General features: G+C 33.7%; 1 protein-coding gene across 7 annotated transcripts in view; it reads left to right on the top strand.

Moving 5' to 3' along the window:
• EBF3 (EBF transcription factor 3) overlaps positions 1-20,000 on the top strand; it is a 196,968-nt gene that overhangs the window by 145,064 nt on the left and 31,904 nt on the right. The gene's annotated exons all lie outside the window — the stretch shown is intronic.

The raw sequence follows: 20,000 nt of genomic DNA, 5'->3' as shown, positions 1-20,000 counted from the left end.
TGTAGGAACCAATTGTGGTTGCAGTAATTACTATGAATGAGCATTACTGTAACATGTAATGAAAACAGAAACAAATTTGAATTTTGCAAATACATAATCTTTTTGTATCTAAAAAAGAAATCCAAGGAACATACTAGTTAAAAAAGCCAAATGTAGTCATAAATTGTAATAATCGTTTTACTGACAATTTTGTCAGGAGGAATATGTAATCAAGAATGAACACAATGGTTTACAAGTCATACTGATCATACAGTATGTAAATTGTGCGTGAGTATGTATGTGTGTAGTCTATGTGTGGGAGAAAGTTTTTTAATGGCAAGGTTTTTATAGCCATGGGAAATATTATATCTGAGTATATAAAACTTAAAATATATTTCCAGTAGAGTTGGAAATATGAGGAAAAAAGTGTCACTTTCATATTTTAAATTATCCAGTCACTTGATCCAGATTAATTGAACTGTCTCTGAGAGATTTATCCCAGTGTAAGAGGTTTATGAGCAAATTTAAATGTACTCTCTCTGTGTGTATGTGTGTGTGTGTGTGAGAGAGAGAGAGAGAGAGAGAGAATTTATATAGTGGAAAAAAGAGAAGTCTTCTGCATTATGTTAGCTAATGCGTATTTAAATTGTGTTTAAGTTTTCAAAAAGTAAATCAGAGTTGGGCAGAATTGAGAAATGGATTTTCTCAAAAACCATTTCTAAATATTTCATTAGAACTCTTAAATAAAGAATTAGATAAAAATCTATAAAAAGAGCATCAATGACATATGTGATGAACACATATCCAAAGTAAAGGAAGTAATAATTGATTATGATGATGCCATGTTGGATATTCTTTAGGGTACCAGATATGAAAATAAAAATAGTCTTTGGCATCAATAGTAGCATGTGGATAGCCCCATCTCTAAACCAAATACATATTTTTGGGGGATGCATAATCCCAGGGAAAGAACTCAGCTGATTTACTGTATTTATCGTATGTACAGTATGATGCCTGTAAAGTGTTGGTAGACTCATTAAAAATAATTTAATAGTATAAAGGGTAGGACTAGAATAAAAACAGACAAATAAAAATACATGATAGATTAGCGATAATGCATACATCTTAAACTAATACTAAGTTTGAATACATACTGAAATAGCACTTTTTACCCTAGCTGTCTCATTTGAACAGATTTGGAATTAATTATAAAATGATTGTGGTTGTTGTTGTTGTTGTTGTTTTTTATTGAATTTTTTTTAAAATTTTACAAAAAAAAAGAGATTCCCCTCCCCAAATCCTCCCAACCCACTCCAACCCTCCCCCAACCTTCCCAGAGCTGAATACAGGCTTAGTTACAACTTAAAAGAAAAAAAAATTTAAACACTGTATACCATAAACAATTAATTACAATAATTAAACAAATTATAAAATACTTTAAGACCAATATATAAAAAGCAAAAAAAATTATGATTACAATCATTAGACACATTATAAAATACTCTGAACATTTTCTAATGTCATACTTACATTATTTAAAATTTATCCATCATTCTTTATAAACACCCTCAAAAACACACATATAAACATTACTTATAACATTGAAATTCCCTTATACATATTTAAAACAAAATATTCCTGTGGTTGTTGTTTTAACAAGATTGCACATTGGACTTTAAAAGAAATCATGGGTAAAAGTATATATAAAGCTAAATGGTTGTCTAAGTAATAAGTGTCTTTCTTGTGGACATCTTAAAACTCATGGCTGATGTTTTAACCTCAATCATACATATAGGTGTCTACATGAAAGGAACAAGAAATTACTATGGAGAATGACTTTTTGATGCAAATTTTGCTTCTTCCATAGTTCCATGTGATTTCATTCTGCAAGCACAAAAGGGTGGAGCATTTTGCCATTTGTCTGGTTAGAAACAAATATCTGTGCATAGCTTCTAGTTAAATCCTAAATTTCTAAAAAGTTTCATTCTGATGTTCTGAAGTGACTGAGCATTAGAGTTCAAAAGCATATGTATTGCATCTGTCAAAATAAATAATAAATAATAATAAGTTACCTGAAAGCCTTCCAGCAATCTCATGACAAAATAGCAGCAGTACATTATTGAAAAAGTTCCATAGAGATAAATCATAATGCATTTATTTAGTTCTTTTTAACCTAGCTGTTATGTGTTGGTTAATTACAACATAGTTACATAAGTAATCTAGCTGTTATCTTTTAAATAGTTAAGTTGACAACATAATTAAACAGAGAGAGAGAGAGAGAGAGAGAGAGAGAGAGAGACAGAGAGAGAGGGAGGGAGGGAGGGAGGGAGGGAGGGAGAGAGAGAGAGAGAGAGAGAGAGAGAGAGAGAGAGAGAGAGAGAGAATTTCACTAGAATTTCTGCAGCACACTTAACATAGATCGGAAGTGTAATATTGCAAATGTGATACTACAAGTCCTGGACTGTTATGCAATAATTTTGATATTTTTTTCAGTAATAGGCCTGTTACTATTTAAGTAGCAGTATGTGTGTGTGTTTGGGTATGTAGTGTGTGTACATTTGTGTAAGACTGTTTTGTTTTAAAAGCAGAAATTAATAAGTTCCAAACTAAATGAGTTGTTTCAATGACTTTATTGCATGTACTAATGAGAATCCAGTCTTAGTAGATGAATTTAATTTATTTAGTAGCTTTTTCATGGCAATTTTCCCAATTTGCCACTGTTTAAAATCCACACTACTATACTGGTCAATGTATTCTTTGTCCCAAGAAGTCATAGGACATATGAACGAATGACATTTCAGGGAATCAAAGTTACTAAAACCTTTCTGGCTGCAATTAATTTACTGAAAGCCTACAAATAAAAAAAGCTACAAGTTATTACATGTCTCAGGTACTACATGGCTAGAGAAAGTAAGAGGAAGGGTAAGGTCACAGCCTGTCTGACCTGGAAACTTCAGTCTGATTTGTATTGCCCCGAAATTGATGGGGACAACGAGATAATCATTGGAAATTACACTCACCCCTGAAAACTGAGCCAAACTTCACTGTATTTCACAATATGAAAATTATGTAGTCCCATAAGAAGGAGGGGTAGAATCTCCAGGGCATCTGGTTCTCATCAGTATCCCACCATGCTTGCAGTCTGGCTTGGCATTCTAACATTTAACCTTCTCAGCATGAGGTGGAACAAAGGGTAATAAAGCTGCAGAAGAACGAAACAAGGGTGTAGTGTGGAAAAGAAGCTTCCAAAGTACAGAAATGGAGGCATTAAAATGATATGTGTATGTTGATATAAAACCACCCAATTTAAAGCACCCCACAATCCCAGACTTCATGAGCCACATGTAGAGCGGTGGCTGTGCTGATTCTCAGAAGGATGAGGAAGGTTTCTTCTACCATCTATCTATGCCTTGTAGGCTGCTACTTTCAACTATTGTAAAGATACAATTACCTTGGGAGATTGTGGCAGTTCAGTTGATTAGCACGGTGAATTAAAAGAATGAGTCACAAATGACATGTCCAGCTCTTCTCTGCTATTCCCAATGTACCTCACCCTTGTTGTAAGAAGGTCAGAAATTAGAGAGATGTAACAGTTTTCAAGCAGCTAGCACTTAGGAGCAGAATTAACAATCATTCTGTATGTAATTGCCAGTTAGTAAATTGCCTTCCAGACTAAACTGGTGGGCACCTAAAATTAAATTAATGAGATATTTGCTGCATTTAAAAGAGAATGGTGCAAATTAATAATTGACTGTAGTACTTGTTTTAATATTTGTCAAGTCATGTATCACTTGCTTGTTTAATGACAATTACAATAGCTCTTACCTGAAAGAATAAAATCCTGGCATATTCAAATTAAGGATATTTCTGAAGGTTGATTCATCATTTTATTTGCTAGTAGACATTGGCGGTTCTTACATGAAATTTATCAGATTACTTTTTAATGACATTACAAGCCATGCAATGTTATTTGATTATATCAAAATTGTAATTTGTATGCTCCTAAATGAAATTATTTTACAGTTAGTATTTTTAAGCATGCAGCTGAAAGTGTAGGAAATAATTCCACAGGTAGCTTTACAAAACTGAACTTACTTGGATGTATACATGTTACCATTTTCTTGGTTCAATGAATTACTGTTTTCAAATCCTGTGAATTTTTCATAACTTCTACTGATAGACAAAAGACAATATTAGCAATGTATTGACTTCAATTACAACTACAGGCCAATTAGGTCTGGCTTGGTTTAAGGTAGTTGTTTTCATCTTGGCTACTTGCTCTCTCTCCTCCTTAGTTTGGTTATCTTTTGCTGAAATAGAGAAGGTAATAGCAATGCAGGATGTAATTTTCAGCACACTACTCTAAATACAAGTAGCGTGTTTTAGAGAAAGCAAATCCAACAGAGATAGAGACAGAGATCTAAATGTTGAGTTTGAACAATTTGGCAGACAAGTCATGCTACAGATTCCATTTGCTATGGGATTACATTTGGCAGGTCCCAAAAGGCGATCCTTCTCTGTTAGAGCACCTGCCTTAGGGAATCTTCTCCTCTTGGAAGTGAGATTAGCTACAACCCTCTCACATTCCTCAAGTCCCACAAGATCTGGTTATGCCATGAGGCCTGGGCGGGGGAGGGGACCCAGGACACCAAGGAGATTTTTGTGATGGTTCCCTTAAAAGTGATTAATATCACTCTCCCGTGTTTTTATTGCCTTTTAAATAGATTTTTTTAAATTGTGTTTTTATGGATTTATTTATTTTTTAATTAAGTGTTGTTTGCTGTCCAGAGCCACTTTAATGTGAGATGGGCAGCTGTACAATACAACAAATGAATACATTTTAAAAAAGTATTTATTTATTTTTCTAGGTCTGTAATACTTTTCAACTAAGAAATTTTTATGTGCTAAATATAATATGGAAAATAATTTATTTTTGTAACTAGATGATTGCTGTTTCTTGGAAGGGTCCATACTTTGCCTATCTGTATCTGATTCTACTTTGGCTAGTTTGTATCATTTTAACCCACTTCACCTTATGAAAGGATCTCAAGTGTTTTAAGGACCTTTTCTGTAAATTCCAGTGTGATTTTTTTTTCCAGTGGGGCTGTTACACTGTGTTCAGAGTCAATAGTTCCCTTCCATCACAGCCAACACAAACTAGCTGTCTCATAGGTCAGTGCTCTTTAAACAAATTACTTGTATCCACAAAGCAAATGATTGTTAATTGCCTCCCACAAATCATACTATTTTTACTATGCTAAACTAAATGCTAATGCCTTAGTTAAATTCAAACCATCTGATCATTTCTTGTACAAATTCAATTATGGTTTGTTACCACAGAAGAGCTCTGCTATTGTGAAAAATAATTAATGAAACACAATAAATAGTGATTTGATAACATTTGTGAACTAGCCTTTTAAAAGAACAATTGCAGCCATATTTTCACACTATTTAAGATATATATATATATATTTCACTTTTTTCATTATCCATAAAACAGCCTTCTTTTTTTACGGGATTAAGCATTCGTTTATCAGATGTACCGATTGTCAGGAAGAAAGTAGGACAGATAAGATTATCTTCCTATAGGATTACATCTGTGTACTAATTTGATTTTTAAAACGATTTCAACTGATGATTTTCCATTTTATAATTTAACAAACATATAAAACCTAAAACATTTTATGGAAGCAAGCAGAAACAGAAAAAAAAACATTCTCTTTAGCAATATCTTTTTAGGTGGCTTTAGATTCTTAGCACAATAAGCATTTAATTAGGCTACTAACAAACCTTAGAAAGAAGCGTGTTAGTAACCTGGCATAGTGATTAGATGTTAGGATTGCATAAAATTGTTCAGTTGAAAGAGCCATGGTTCCAGTAAGTATTACATGGTCATTGTTGTCCCTCTTCTTTCCTGTCTCAGAGGAGACCAGAAGAATGAGACATCCCATTTGTGCTATTGCACAAGTAGACTATTTGTTCTAATCAGTGACACCCATTTACTAGAAGTGCTTAAAATGAACTATACCTCATACAGAAATCGCACATTTAGAGTGTTCCATTCATCATCTGAAAATTGAGGGCCAGTAAACTTTTCTGTTCCTCCGGCGGGATCATAGACATGCATCAAAATGTTAAAAAATGATTGGTGAGAGAGAGCTGTCATCCATTTATCAAAGAAAAGGAACATTATTTGCTAATTTCCCAACCAAGGCAGTGACAGGGTGCTTCGTCTTTAAGACCCATGGTGACCAACATGGCCTTTTTGTTATTAGTACAAGTCAAGCGCTTTTTGGCTGTTGCTAACAAGACACATTTGTCTATCATCAGAAAGTGCTTTATTTTATTTTATTTTTTCAAGTAGCTATGACCAAAGTCTGGTCGCTGCATCACAACTGGCTCGACTTCTCCAGATTGTGGCAGCATCAGCTAAAGAGGAAACTGATAAATTTTCTGCACCATGGCGTAATTATTGTCTCTCTGGCCCCATAACTGAGGAAATTAACACTAACAAAGCCTTCAATTTTGCCTCTTCTTCCTAAAAAAAGTTGTTTCTACTTAATACCTACTAAAATTTAGTTGCATGCAAAGTAATTTATTTTGCTTATACATTTATTCTTAGATTACATCTTTATATTTAATTGATATAACATACGAAAGAAAATGTATTTTCAATATATACTGTATGTATTTAAATGTATACACATACATATACATGTATATATGTTTATTTGTGTATGTGTGTGTGTGTGTCTGTGTGTATGTGTCTCAATCATATATACATACTGAAACTGTGTTTTTGCTGTCTGCATATTTACTTCTTTGGAGTGGGTGGTGTGATGTAATAATCCTTTCAAGAGCAGAACTGAATCCTTTCAATGCTCTAAGATAACATTATTCCACAAAGAGAGTGTTTAGCATCATTATGAAAGAATTTTAGTGGTGATAACTTTGCCCTAAATTGGTCCATCTTAGATCTCTAAATAAAAAAAAAATATTTGTGGATCTACTATATGTTATTTAAGGAAAGTTCCTTGCCATTTCATGTTGACCATATGTAAAGAATTATATATTTATGAAATAAACTTTGCCTTATGCCTATGCCTTTAATTTTCCATGCAAATCATATGAGGAAGAGTAAGATGTGAGTGATGGGGATCAGTGAATAAGAAGAGACTGTAAGTCCTAAAGCTACGCTTTGTTCATTGCAAGGAACAATCTACAGGAATCACCAAATAGAACCATTTTGGTCTAATGGTAAAAACTTCAGGCTGGAAACCAGGAGACTGTGAGTTCTAGTCCTGCCTTAGGCATGAAAGCCAGCTGGGTGACTTTGGGCCAGTCACTCTCTTTCAGCCCAGCCCACCTCACAGGATTGTTGTGAAGGATAAAATAGGAAGAGGAAATAATATTAGGTATGATTGCCAGCTTGAATTATTTATTAAAATAATAATGGCAGGAGTTTAAAAAAATCTATGAAATATGCATTTCATTCTAATGTAATATTTTTGTCAAGAGACCATTAATCCTCTTCCCCTCCCATTAAACTCATGTATAATAACATATGCACAATGTAGGTGTATAAATTTGACCCGGTTTAAGAGCAGTGTATAAACTCTTTATGAACTTTGCAACTCACATGTAACCCATAAGTATCAGGAGTGGTATGTAAGCAAAAAGTGGATTGCTTGGTTTTTGAAGCCCATCCTTCAAGCCCTCTACCTCCCTCTAACAGCCTGAAGATAGATAACTCTTTCCTTAGTTTGATAAGAGTTTATTGCATTTCTGGGCTACTGTGAAGGACCGACTTTCCTTCTGGAAAGGCCAATGGCAGATAATGGTTGGCTAAAAACTTCTGTGGGGTGTTTACAAGGCGCATGTAAAGAACAATGGAACCTCTAAACAGGGCGTCTTCAAACTTGGCCCTTTTATGACTTGCGGACTTCAAGTCCCAGAATTCCTCAGCCAGGCACGCTGGCTGAGTAATTCTGGGAGTTGAAGTCTGCAAGTCATAAAAGAGCAAAGTTTGAAGACCCCTGCTCTAAAAGCAATGTTTCTCAACCTTGGCAACTTTAAGATGTGTGGACTTCAGCTCCCAGAGTTCTGGGAATTAAAGTCCATGCAGCTTAAAGTTGCCAAGATTTAGCAGTCCTGCTCTAGAATATACTAGTTACAAAAGGGCTGGCTAGAAACACAGTTATGTAAAAACTATATGTCACTATGGCAGTTCTAAACGTTTGGTTATAGGTGTCCTAAAGGTGCTTTTTCAAAAAGCAACTGGACTTTGTTTTTTTCTTGAAGACATTTCACTTGTCATCTGAGAAGCTTCTTCAGTTTTGACTGAATATTGGGAATGGAAGGATTTATATTTCTTGCAGTCATCTGGTTGTCAGCATTCTGAAATGACTCAATGACTACAAGGAATATAAATCCTTCCTTTCCCCACCATTCAGTCAGAACTGAAGAAGCTTCTTGAATGAGAAGTGAAATGTCTTCAAGGAAAAAACAAAAAAAGTCCAGTTGCTTTTTGAAAAAGCACTTTTGACCTGGACGAGTGAGAATCTCCATAGACATTTAGTCATAGGATCATATTCCATTCAAAGAGTTTAATAACACATATATTAAGAAGGCATGGGAATGAATTATCAATTTCACCTCATAGGTCATATACTAGAATGTAAATAATAATTTTGTGAAAGAAAAAAAATAGCATTTCAGTTGTATGTATTTAATATGTACAACCCCGGGCCATTATATCCATTAACATTTAAAAAATGTAATTAAAAAAGGAGAGTTTTAAAAATATTTCAAATAGTAACATACAAATTTATTTTCAGAATGAGTTCTAGAAACATTTTATTGCATTTCAAGATCTCTATCTTTGTTCTTTTTTTCATATGGTTGATGGCATAAATTAATATATAAAAGAAAAGAAAATTGGCAGGTAGGCGTGTTTTACAGTCACTATACATGTATTACACACTTGTACACATATAATATATATGTAGCACATACATATTCCATATAATAGACTTTCTTCCCTATAATTTTGTGGAGTCAATAAAAAATTAAACTGATAATATATCAATAAAGCCTTTCCAATGGATAGTTTCTAGAGCTACTAAATTGATGTCCTTCTTATATTATAATCCAAATAAAAGAAAATGGAAAAGAAAACAATGTATTCCAAATATATTTAATTCCAAAGACAATCTGAGTGCATTTACAAAAAATAGTTTACATTTTTCAAATAAAACACACAAACCAATGTAAAATAATGTGAATTGTATATAAATGAATTAAATATCAAATTAATGCAAAATTAAAATTAAATCAAAATCAAATTAAAAAAGGTAATTTTTTTAAAAAAAGGAAATGTGTAACGAAGAAAAAACATAAAGAGTATCTATATATATAATCCCAATATATTAAACACAATGTGAGAAAATAAAAAGTGTTAGTGAATATCGCATACAAAACTATGGCAATAATATAACCAAGGCTTCTAATTTTAAAAAGAAATGTAAAAACATAGCTGCATAACTTTGATAAACACAGAACGTTTGCCAGGATGTAAGAACAGAACATCTAACTCATATTATTGTAATTGAGTGTACTTGAATACCTTACACTGGATGCAGAATATAATTTAGTTACATTCAAACTATTAGTAATAGCATACAGACTTTTATATGTACAGTGGAGAAAAATAAGAGGCAGCATGCATATACTTATGCTCAATTATTTAAGTTCGTAATAAGTACCTTAATTATGTAAAAATAATACATGAAATCTATAAAATAATAAAAACTTAAACACCAATGCAGATCACTTCATCTCATGCCTGAGATTGCAGTACTTCATCTGGACAAAAGTAAACCTTTAAATATCTCAAGAGTTGTGCAAGGTTTTTTGAACCCTTGGACTTAGGGCCAACTATTTTCAAAGGTTACTACCAAATTATACTTTTTAACAAAACATAACGCAAAAATTATTCAATATAAAACTGAAGGGTAATAATGTAAATATATCTGGCTGAATTAAAATTAAACTTTTATCTTGATCTTATTCTCTATTTTTGAGAAAACGATCACTTATATGCTGGTTAAAGACCAAACACAGCCTCTGGCCCAGTTAAAGTTGTATATCTTTGATCTATATGAAATCAATAAGAAATAAGATTTAAAAATCTAGGAAAGAGAAGTAACATGACATCTAAACCATGTTTCTATATCATCTGAAGCCACAAAAGGCATGTGTAAAGTAGATGATAATGGCTAATAAACGTATCTGAATCTAGATAAGATGGTGGGTCAGATCCAAGATTTAGGTAAATAGCATCTACTGGAAATGAGTAAATCAAGAAGGAAAAATGTACTTCTTTAATCCAGTACAGCTACTACATGTATATATTTTATTCATACTCCAATAATCTTGCTAGGGATTTTATAATATGGTTGAACTTAGCCTGGCTTTGGAAAAGGTATCTGGAAATTTAACCACAAGAATGCTAACATTGAGACTAACATTGTTTCAAGATTCATTCATTCTTTCATTTGTTCATTCATTTATTCATTTCTTCTTCATTTATGGGTTGAATACAATGTTATTAATGATTTACAATGTACTAAATGACTTGGGCCCAGTTATCTAAAGAAATAACTTCTCCTGTATCAAACAATGGGAGAACTATTTTGTATTATCAATACTGAAATCTATTGAATAATGATATGAAACCTTGTCTGTGGTGGCCTCCTGATTTGCGGTATTCTTCCCCCAAGAAATGTTTGACATCAGTTTTATTGGCAATTAATGTCTAGTAATGATTCATTTATTTATATGGGTATTTATGAGCATTAATGTAATTAGACCTTTTATTAATGGTTTATTTTCTTTTTTAACTTTTTATTTGTTTTTGTTGATGTTTGTTATAATTTATTGGAGATAAGATACATGATTAATAGGATATATTATTATTCACTCTGGTTTGTTTGTTTGTTTGATTAATTTTTACAAAAGGAAATATATTTGATATTAGAAACCTGGTTTAAAGCATTGGAATAGTAGTATGCTTGTAGGTATCTTTAAACATTACTGTTGTTTACATTCTATATTTCACTTTGTATAAAGACAATCTGGATTAAATTTCCTCATATAATGCTAATTGGAGAGGCACATATAATTGCAGGATGTAATTAAAAAGTACTTCTCCAGCTTCTGAATATTGTAGTAAAAATGGAGAGCACTTCCATTTATCACATGTTCACTCTCATCATCTTTGCTTTGATACATGAATTACCTCTGGTAGGCATTTGATTATTGAAATTTGTGGCATTTTCTTGATAGCTATACTTCTCTATCAGAATAGAGGGATGGATTTAAAACAATTTAAAGAAATGTTATTGTAGGAACTGCAAATTTAGATGAATCAAAGGAAACAATCCTGTTTTTCATAATATATCTATAAAAGAATATGCTGCAATTCAGTCTTTAAAGGATAGCAGAAATCTCTATATTTAGCTATAGTACCCATGGGAAGAGTGTCACCAAATAAGGCCACAAATATGAAGACAGACAAGCTCAACTAAGGTTTGCATTATTAAAATATATCTCAATTAGGGAAGCACCTAGGACTATTTAATGTTTAAAACAGAACATATTGTTTACTTTGATATACTATTCATATTTCAGTATCATAGGACTTAAATACTTGTTATATTAATAAAAGGACAAATATACATAGTGAAATGTACGCTAAAAATGCCATATTTTTGTACATATTAACTTGCTGTACTTTTATGTCACAAGGTGAACATTTACAGTTTTAGCTAATATTTTCTTTCATTCTGTTTTAGGCCTCCTCTAACATTAAAATTGTTTTAAGATCATTAGCAAGGACTACCTTTATGTAGTAATCTTGATCTTGTGGCTTTTTTGGTTTTGGATTATTGTTCTTTGATATAATCCAAATAATTTCTTTGTTATATTAAATAATTGTGATACATATATATATATATAAATACACAAACAACACAGAAAAACTGGAAGTGCTCTGTCATTTTGTCCAATGAACAAATTTATTCCTAAGTGGGCATGGAACCATTCATACTGGCCATATTTTCATATTTTGTCTTGCAACTTCTGCAGGTTTTTTAAAATATAGAAATAGTACAGCCCATTTCTTTAGAGCTATACATAGGAATATTAACCTCCTGCCCTTCCCTAACTAAATGATATACCTACTTATATGATGATTACAGATCCTAATTGTGCAAAACTGTATATGTTTTGCAGGTGGATCAAATTATTCTATGTGATTGATTTGAAGGCCAAGGATTATCTATGGCTGAAGTTCTAAACATGTTTGTTAGAAGATTTGATAGAAACTAGTGTATAAATATCCCTTTAATTGCACTGAGAATTTCCATGTATACAGGTAGTACTCTACTTACAGCAATTCATTTAGAGGCCGTTCAAATTTACAACAGCACTGAAAAAAAGTGACTTATGACTGTTTTTCACACTTATGACTGTTGCAATATCCACATAGTTATGCGATCAAAAATTGGGTGTTTAGCTACTGACTCATATTTGTGACGGTTGACATGTCCCAGGGTCATATGATCACTTTTTGTGATCTTCTGACGAGGAAAGTCAATGGGGAAGCCAGATTCACTTAACAACCATGGTACTAATTTAACTGCAGTAATTCACTTAACAACTGTGGCACAAAAAGTTGTAAATGGGCAAAATTCACTTAAAAATGTTTCACTTAGCAACAAAAATTGTGGGCTCAGTTGTGGTCATAAGCTGAAGACCTCCTGTATGTGACAACTAAAACCATATAAGAATTCCATGTCTGCCAAATCAAGTTTAAAAATATTCTATTGTAGCTTCACCAATGAATGGTGTATAAATTAGTGGATTATTTTATTGCTTGAGCATACTGTGGTGTTCTCAACTATTGCTATAGATAAAGTCTTATTGATCTGGTTTGGGAGTAAGGAACCTGTGGTTTTCCAGATGTCTCCTAAACTATGCTTCTCAGCATGGCCAATAGTGAAGGTGTAATTAAGCAACATCTGGAGGATGACATTTTTTCACCCCTGATTCAGATCAATAGACTATCTTATTCAAAGAGCCCATGGCATAGTCCAATTTAGCAGGATAATAAGGGCCAGTTGGAGGATGTCATCCAAGCCATGCTCAGAATGGTCACTTGGATCAATAGTGTTCATTCAAGACGACAAAACTAATCAGTTAAAGTATTATTTAGATGTATTTTCTTACCAAATTCTATTTATTGAAAGATAGACTTTATAGGACCAAAATTAATGGAGAAAAAAATTACTATTAACATAGGACACAGCAAAAAGAAGGTTAAGTTGGGAGGAGGGCTCAAATAAGTTTATGTCCCAAAACAGAGTTTTCTTTTAAAAAAACTTTTATAGCAATATGTTGAAAAGCTATAATTGCTGCACAAGTAGTCCTCAACGTATGACTGCTTGTCGGAAGTCAGTCTGGGAAGATTAAAATGGTGATCACATGACCCTGGGGCAGTGCAACTGTCATAAATACATCCAGTTGCCAAGCACTTGAATTTTGATCATGTGACATGGGGGATGCAGCAACGTTCATAAGTGTGAAAAATGGTCATAAGTTACTTTTTTCAGTGCCATTGTAACTTTGAAATGAATAGTTGTAAGCCGAGGACTACCTGTAATACAATTGTTAAGATGGAATGAACATATCATTCTAATAATGATTTTGAAAACTTGCCTCATCTGTTTATTGGAAGTTGATTCACTAGTTAAGTACTTACAGATATCATATTGGAAGTCAAGTGCCCAAAAACATTGCTAACATGAGTATTCTCGTAACTCATGGGATAATGCAAGAATTTTTCATCAGTTTCTAGCATTCTCATATTTAATGTTTTTTATAATTGTCAAGTAAGCTTCAAGGATTCAAAGCAAGTAGCAAATTCAGCAATACCATCTCTGTAGTTTTTGAGGGGCCAGCGGTTTGCAACCAGGTCAGATTTATCTAAAACTGATGTAGTCCTAAATACACAATAATAACTAGTTAATTTCAGCATTATAATGATTTGGAACAAATTGTTAATTTACACATTTTAACAAACAAAATGTTTGCTAGTGTCAATAATTTATTTAACTATAAAGGCCAGGCAGGGGATTTTTGGGGGGAGAAGACCTTATATTTTTTTCAAAGGAAGCTTAGGCATTATTAGCAGAACTTCATGGGGATCAAAAAAATACTTACGTGCGAATCTTTGGTTTTTGGATTGTTTCAGAAAATGAAGGCTTTCAGGTTTTTTTCTCAAGAGATTGCAATGCAGTGTAACAATTGGAACTACATAAATTAAAACTCTGTCACCTTGAATAGTTCTCAGAAAAGCATATGAAGTCAGTTCTAATACCAAAATATAATGTCACCAAAGTATAATTCAGTAGGATTGCTGAATTCTGTATAAGCTAAAGCTCAAGAGGCATCAAGAGCAGCCTCAGAGTAATGAAAATATAAATCTGAATTCCTGAAGTGTTTCTGTAGCTTTTTCAGCAGATGAAGCTGCTGAAAAGTTTATCAGACTACAATCATAACTTGGGAGCTCACCTAGGCTAAGAGCTCAATCAAATAGAATGGAATAAAGAAAAGTGAGTCTAAATATAGAGCTGATGCAATTAGTATTAAAGAAGCTTTATCAATTAACATTAAAATAACTTTATCAAATGAAATTGATCCTGACTAAGCTTTCTATCTTCAGTCTCTTACTCCATAGCAAAATAACATTACGCATGTGTCAGTCGTGACTGTCAGGTCCTAAACCAGTCAAAGGTTTACAGCAAGCCAGTTCAATAGAATATTAAAATCAGAATTTGATTGCAGAAGTTTAGGGACACTTCATACTTTTTATCAGGAATTCAATCATTTATAAAATTGGAAAATTTGCCTTTGCAAAAACCTGCATTATGTAAGTTAACATGCAATAAATCAAGTTTGCAAAGTTTGTTGACTCTACAGTAAACTTGGATCTGAGTAGGAAAGGGAACTTTTTTCAGCTAGAACAGTGGTTCTCAACCTATGGGTCACAATCCCATTTGGGGTCGATCGACCATTTCACGGGGGTCGCCAAGCAAGGCTGTCTGCCATTTTTTTCCCCTTTTCTGGCAGGTGCCTTAACTCCCTTGGGCTGGGCCAGCTGGTGGCCCAGCTGGTGGTCGGCCTGCTCTGTCTCTGCCGTTTGCCAGCTACGCCTCGGCCGGCGCAGGGGGCGGCATCACGCCTGCACTGCGCTCCCGGGCAGGGAAAGTCCTCGACTTACGACCTGTTGGGTAGTCTTTGACTTACGACCAGTTTAGTCCTTGACGTACGACCGGTTTAGTCCTCTACTTACGACCGGTTGGAGGTCGCGGCATTAAAAAGGTTGAGAACCACTGAGCTACAAGATGTGTTTTTCCCTGAAAGCTGCAGAAGATTGACTATTCAGTGTTTGCAGAAATGTCACTGGGTTTCGAGACTGAACATTTTGAGACTCCTCACCCCCTTGGTATTTTGGGATGTAACATTGTGAAATAAGTGCATTGAGGCTCATGGAGGCATGGCACATTTCTTTTGCTCCACTCGAAGGACAAAAATTGCAAATAATTGTGCCAACAATTCTTAGGAGCTGAATTTCCATAGCTTAATCTGGAGGTATGAGATCCATGGGCTGTAAAATGCCCATCCCTAATATCATGATAGCAGTCCTCAGTCATATGCAAGAGCTGTGGTGATGCAGTGATTAGAAGGCAATATTGCAAGCTGACTCTGCCAACTGCCAGAAGTTCAACCGGCTCAAGGTTGACTCAGCCTTCCATCCTTCTGAGATTGGAAAAATGAGGACCCAGATTGTTGGGGGCAATATGCTGACTCTACAAACCACTTACAGAATGCTGTAAAGCACTATGAAGTGTTATGTAAGTCTAAGTGCTATTTCTATTGATATTTTGTTACCAATGATTATATAAAGTTTGTAGAAATGTATTGAATAAATTCACTGCCATTATATGTTTTGCTATACACCTAAACATGGATTCAGTAAAAACATATTTGCAAATATGGATAATTCAGGCATACCAATTAGAGAACTGATTAATGCCCCCAAATTATATACAATATTGTCCTTAGAAAACCTAGCTGATTTAGAGTTTTCCATTCCTTTACTGCTCTTTTACTTTCTAACTCTGGGATCGCCAAACAATGAAATATCTATCACAGCAACACAAAAGAGGCCCTGCACCCTTTTCAAAATACTTTTAATGGCATTATTATGAGCAGTGTCAATGCTCCTTCTAGAGATAATGTTACTTTAAATAATATTTAAATGTTTTGACATATAGCTTTATAAATTGCTACCTATCCGTCAGGTTCTGTTCCTAAAAAAGAAATAATCTTTTAAGGAAATAATCAAGGACATAAGATTCTCTCTTCCTGTGGAAATCTCAGGTATTAACTTTCAGTTTCACATTATTTACACATTTTCAAGATGTGAAATGTTGAGAAAGGTATATTTTAAGGAAATGATCCACTTTATATTCTGAAGTGATATAGTCTTCTGATTCCATTGTAAAATTTAAGGAACATGTTAATACAAATGATATGTTAATAAAATATCACATAATGCTAGATTCCAGAAAGTAGAAAGAATATGCTGTTTGGGTAGCTTCTGAAACAGCCCTTCTTAAAGATTCTGCTTTTGTGCAGATGGAGAGATAAAAATAATAATCTACCCAGTTGTTAAGTGAATCCTGCACTGTTGTTTAGCAAGGACATCATATGATTGCCTTTTGCGACCTTCTGCTGGCTTTCCCATTGATTTTGTTGTAGGAAGCTGGCAAAGAAGGTCGCAAATGGAGATCACATGACTGCAGACAGCTGCAAAATTATAATTGTGAGCTGGGTGCTGAGCGCCCAGATCATGATCACATAAACATGGGAATACTGTGATGTTGTAAGTAAGAGAATTAGTTTTAAAGAATATTTGTTCAGCACGTTGTAGTTTTGAAAAATCACTGAAAGAATGGTCATTAAACAATGTCCACCAGAACTACACTACTTTTGGGATGGAATAAATCCAACAAGTATTCTTGTTTTGCTCACTGTGTGTCTTAATTAATCTCAGAAAAACAGGATGACATCTAGAAGGCAACTTGAATGATCCAAATCAGTTGCTTGACTGCTAATTGAAAGAAAGCTAGGAACAGGTAAATAATATTCAGGGAAATGAAATCTAGAAGGTCTATTCTGAACTATATCATCTTACTTTGCATAAGACAGAAGAACCAAGGATATTGGAGTTTTCCTTGTCATATCTGGATCCAATAATCTAGAATGTCTTTAGTCTAAACAATCCTCTGTGAAATATGGGAAAAGATAGAAACCCCCGTCTCTTTCAAATGGGTATTAGAACCCAGACACTAAGTATTCCCCTGGGATTATTTATAGCTATCAATGTTTTAGATTATTGCTCCAATTTTATGAGGCATAGCTGGAACTTCTGTTTCTGTTGACTGCCTCACCAGCAAATCAATTCACTTTTAGGTTAATTCTCCCGGTGTTAGGCTTATTCACATGGATACCGAGTGGACATAAGCAGAGCACATGAGATTTACCATATAACTCATGTTAATGTTTACTGAGGTGCAATGAATCTGAGAAACAAACAAACAAAAATTCATTCCTAGTCAACTTTTGGTACTGGGTCTTCTGAAACCTGGCATATTTTTACACTGGGGCCTTTCTATAATACATATATAATGCTTCTAATACATGGAAAATAGTGACTAGAGGCCTCCACTATATCACTTTCCAAATTATCACCCTGATAAAAAAAATATCCACAATCAGGTTTGTCTAATCTAAGAAATGTTATTGATAGATTAATTGGATCTGAAAAGCTATGTATGTGAGACTAAACTACTGCATCTTTACAAGAGTCCATTATTCCCAGGTTTACTGCCAGATGTTGTGACTTGGCAGCAACACTACTTTTTTTCACTTTCAGCTTTGCTTTTTTAGAGAGATCTGAGACCACACAGATAATATTCCAAGTTGATGGGGCTGCAGATGTATCTGTATCTCCTCCTGTATTACCTCATCAGCATATCATCGTAGTCTGAGTTTCTGGCAACAAATCCTCCATTCTCAACTAGGGATTTATCAGCTAGGTTAAGTCCACTCCATTTTGTATTCAATTTTATTTGGAGTATGGTAAAGAAAGCTCTTAATTATGCTACATATTGTAGCATATATATATATATGCATAGTACAGAATGAAATCTATTCATTTTTTAAAAAATCCCAACTGTAATGTTTAATAAACCATTTAATAACTATTAACAAACCTTTAATATAATACACCATTATATTAAATATATAAACTGTTTTGTGTTCTTTATCTTCCCGTCTCTCCTATCATTATTGTTATTGAATGGATGCTAATAACATTCTAGCATTTAGTGTTTCGTAAGATTTTCTTCAATTTAGAGAGCTGATAAATTTCAGTTTACTGATTAGCTCCAGGGCACACCCTCTGACACTGTCTCCAGCATACAGGCAGCTGTTATGGACATTTGCCATCTGTTTGGAAGGCTTTACTTTCATTGGCCTAAGTGGAAACCTGCTCCAGCATTACACTTGCTGCTGCTTCATTCTCTGCAATTAGTGAATGACCTATAGAGGCTGATGCAAAAATATTTTTTTTTCTAGTTTGGATTGAAATCTTCCTAGATCTAAATCTTGACCCTATTTTTTGATAAAACAAAAAAGCCACTTGGGATTTTGTTTCTGTCTTCTTAATGGCTGGAAGTCCTCTCTTTTGTTCTCTGTCTTTGCCAACACTTTGAGCTGAAGAACTCAAAAAGTCTCTTTGTCCTGCTTGTACCACAGAACTAAATTGAGCTATGAACATCTTACCTGTGAAAAACTACATTGGTGGTTGATACTCTTTGTCCAAGTTGAAAAGCCTTTACTTTTCAGCATTCTATCATCAGGGCTAAAGAAAGGGAAATCTTTCTCATTTTTATTTTGTACTGCAGGATTTGACAATATCAGTATTTGCAGAGATTTTTTTAAAATCATAAACAACTCTCCAGTTAGAAATACCTCATTGAGATAACTGCTATTCTCAAGTTTTATACATATACACATTGCCTTAACAGAAGAATAAGAATGTACAATTACAAAACATTGCATTTAAAGTATCATACTTTTGGCTTGTTAGGATAGCTGTTCCATTCGTACTGTATCAGTTAATTAAAACATTTTTTTAAAGTGCCACAAAGGTTTGATTTTTATTTGTGGGGGAAAAATTGAATTGCTGCTTTTAGGAAGAAAGGTAGATACATTTCAATTAATTCCAATATGGACATGAATTAAGAATTATAATCCAATCTTAAAAATAAGTTTACTACTAAATGGTCTCCAGATTGATTCTGGCATCTTGACTTGAATCACAGGATCTTTTTCTCTTTTTGCAATTTTCCTGCTTTCTCTTCCTTGTTTTTAAATGTTAATTTAATGTGGGCTAGATGTCTTAATCTCTTTGACAAACAGTTGTTTATCTCCTTGTCCTTCTCTATGAATTTAGGCTTTGCCCAGTTAAGCTGTGGACTGTTGTGGAAGGAATATCGTGAAAATAATTGATGGGCATAATGTTTTTGTGCCCTGGCCTTTTCAATTGAATGGAAAATAGCCATTGAATTTATAAGTACTTGGACATCAATCAGGTTTCCAAATTTCTTTGAATACTTTGTATGAAGTTGATAGGTGAATAATATTTGATGCTCATGATGTATGGAAAAGGAACTGCTAGGAAATTTAACAAGGAAAGATTGAAGGATCAGTTTGTTTTGCATTTTAGCAACATAAAAATAATATACAGTAAAATCACAAGAACCTGACATTGCAGCAGGCTGATCATCTCAACCAAAAAAAAAAAAAGTCATTTTGAAGACACCAAG

This window comes from Crotalus tigris, unplaced genomic scaffold (genome assembly GCF_016545835.1).
Source record: "Crotalus tigris isolate CLP2741 ecotype Arizona unplaced genomic scaffold, ASM1654583v1 scf7180000017546.9332058, whole genome shotgun sequence".
Taxonomy (NCBI): Eukaryota; Metazoa; Chordata; class Lepidosauria; order Squamata; family Viperidae; genus Crotalus; species Crotalus tigris.
Note: the sequence above shows the minus strand (reverse complement) of the source record. Positions and strands in the feature narration are given on the sequence as shown.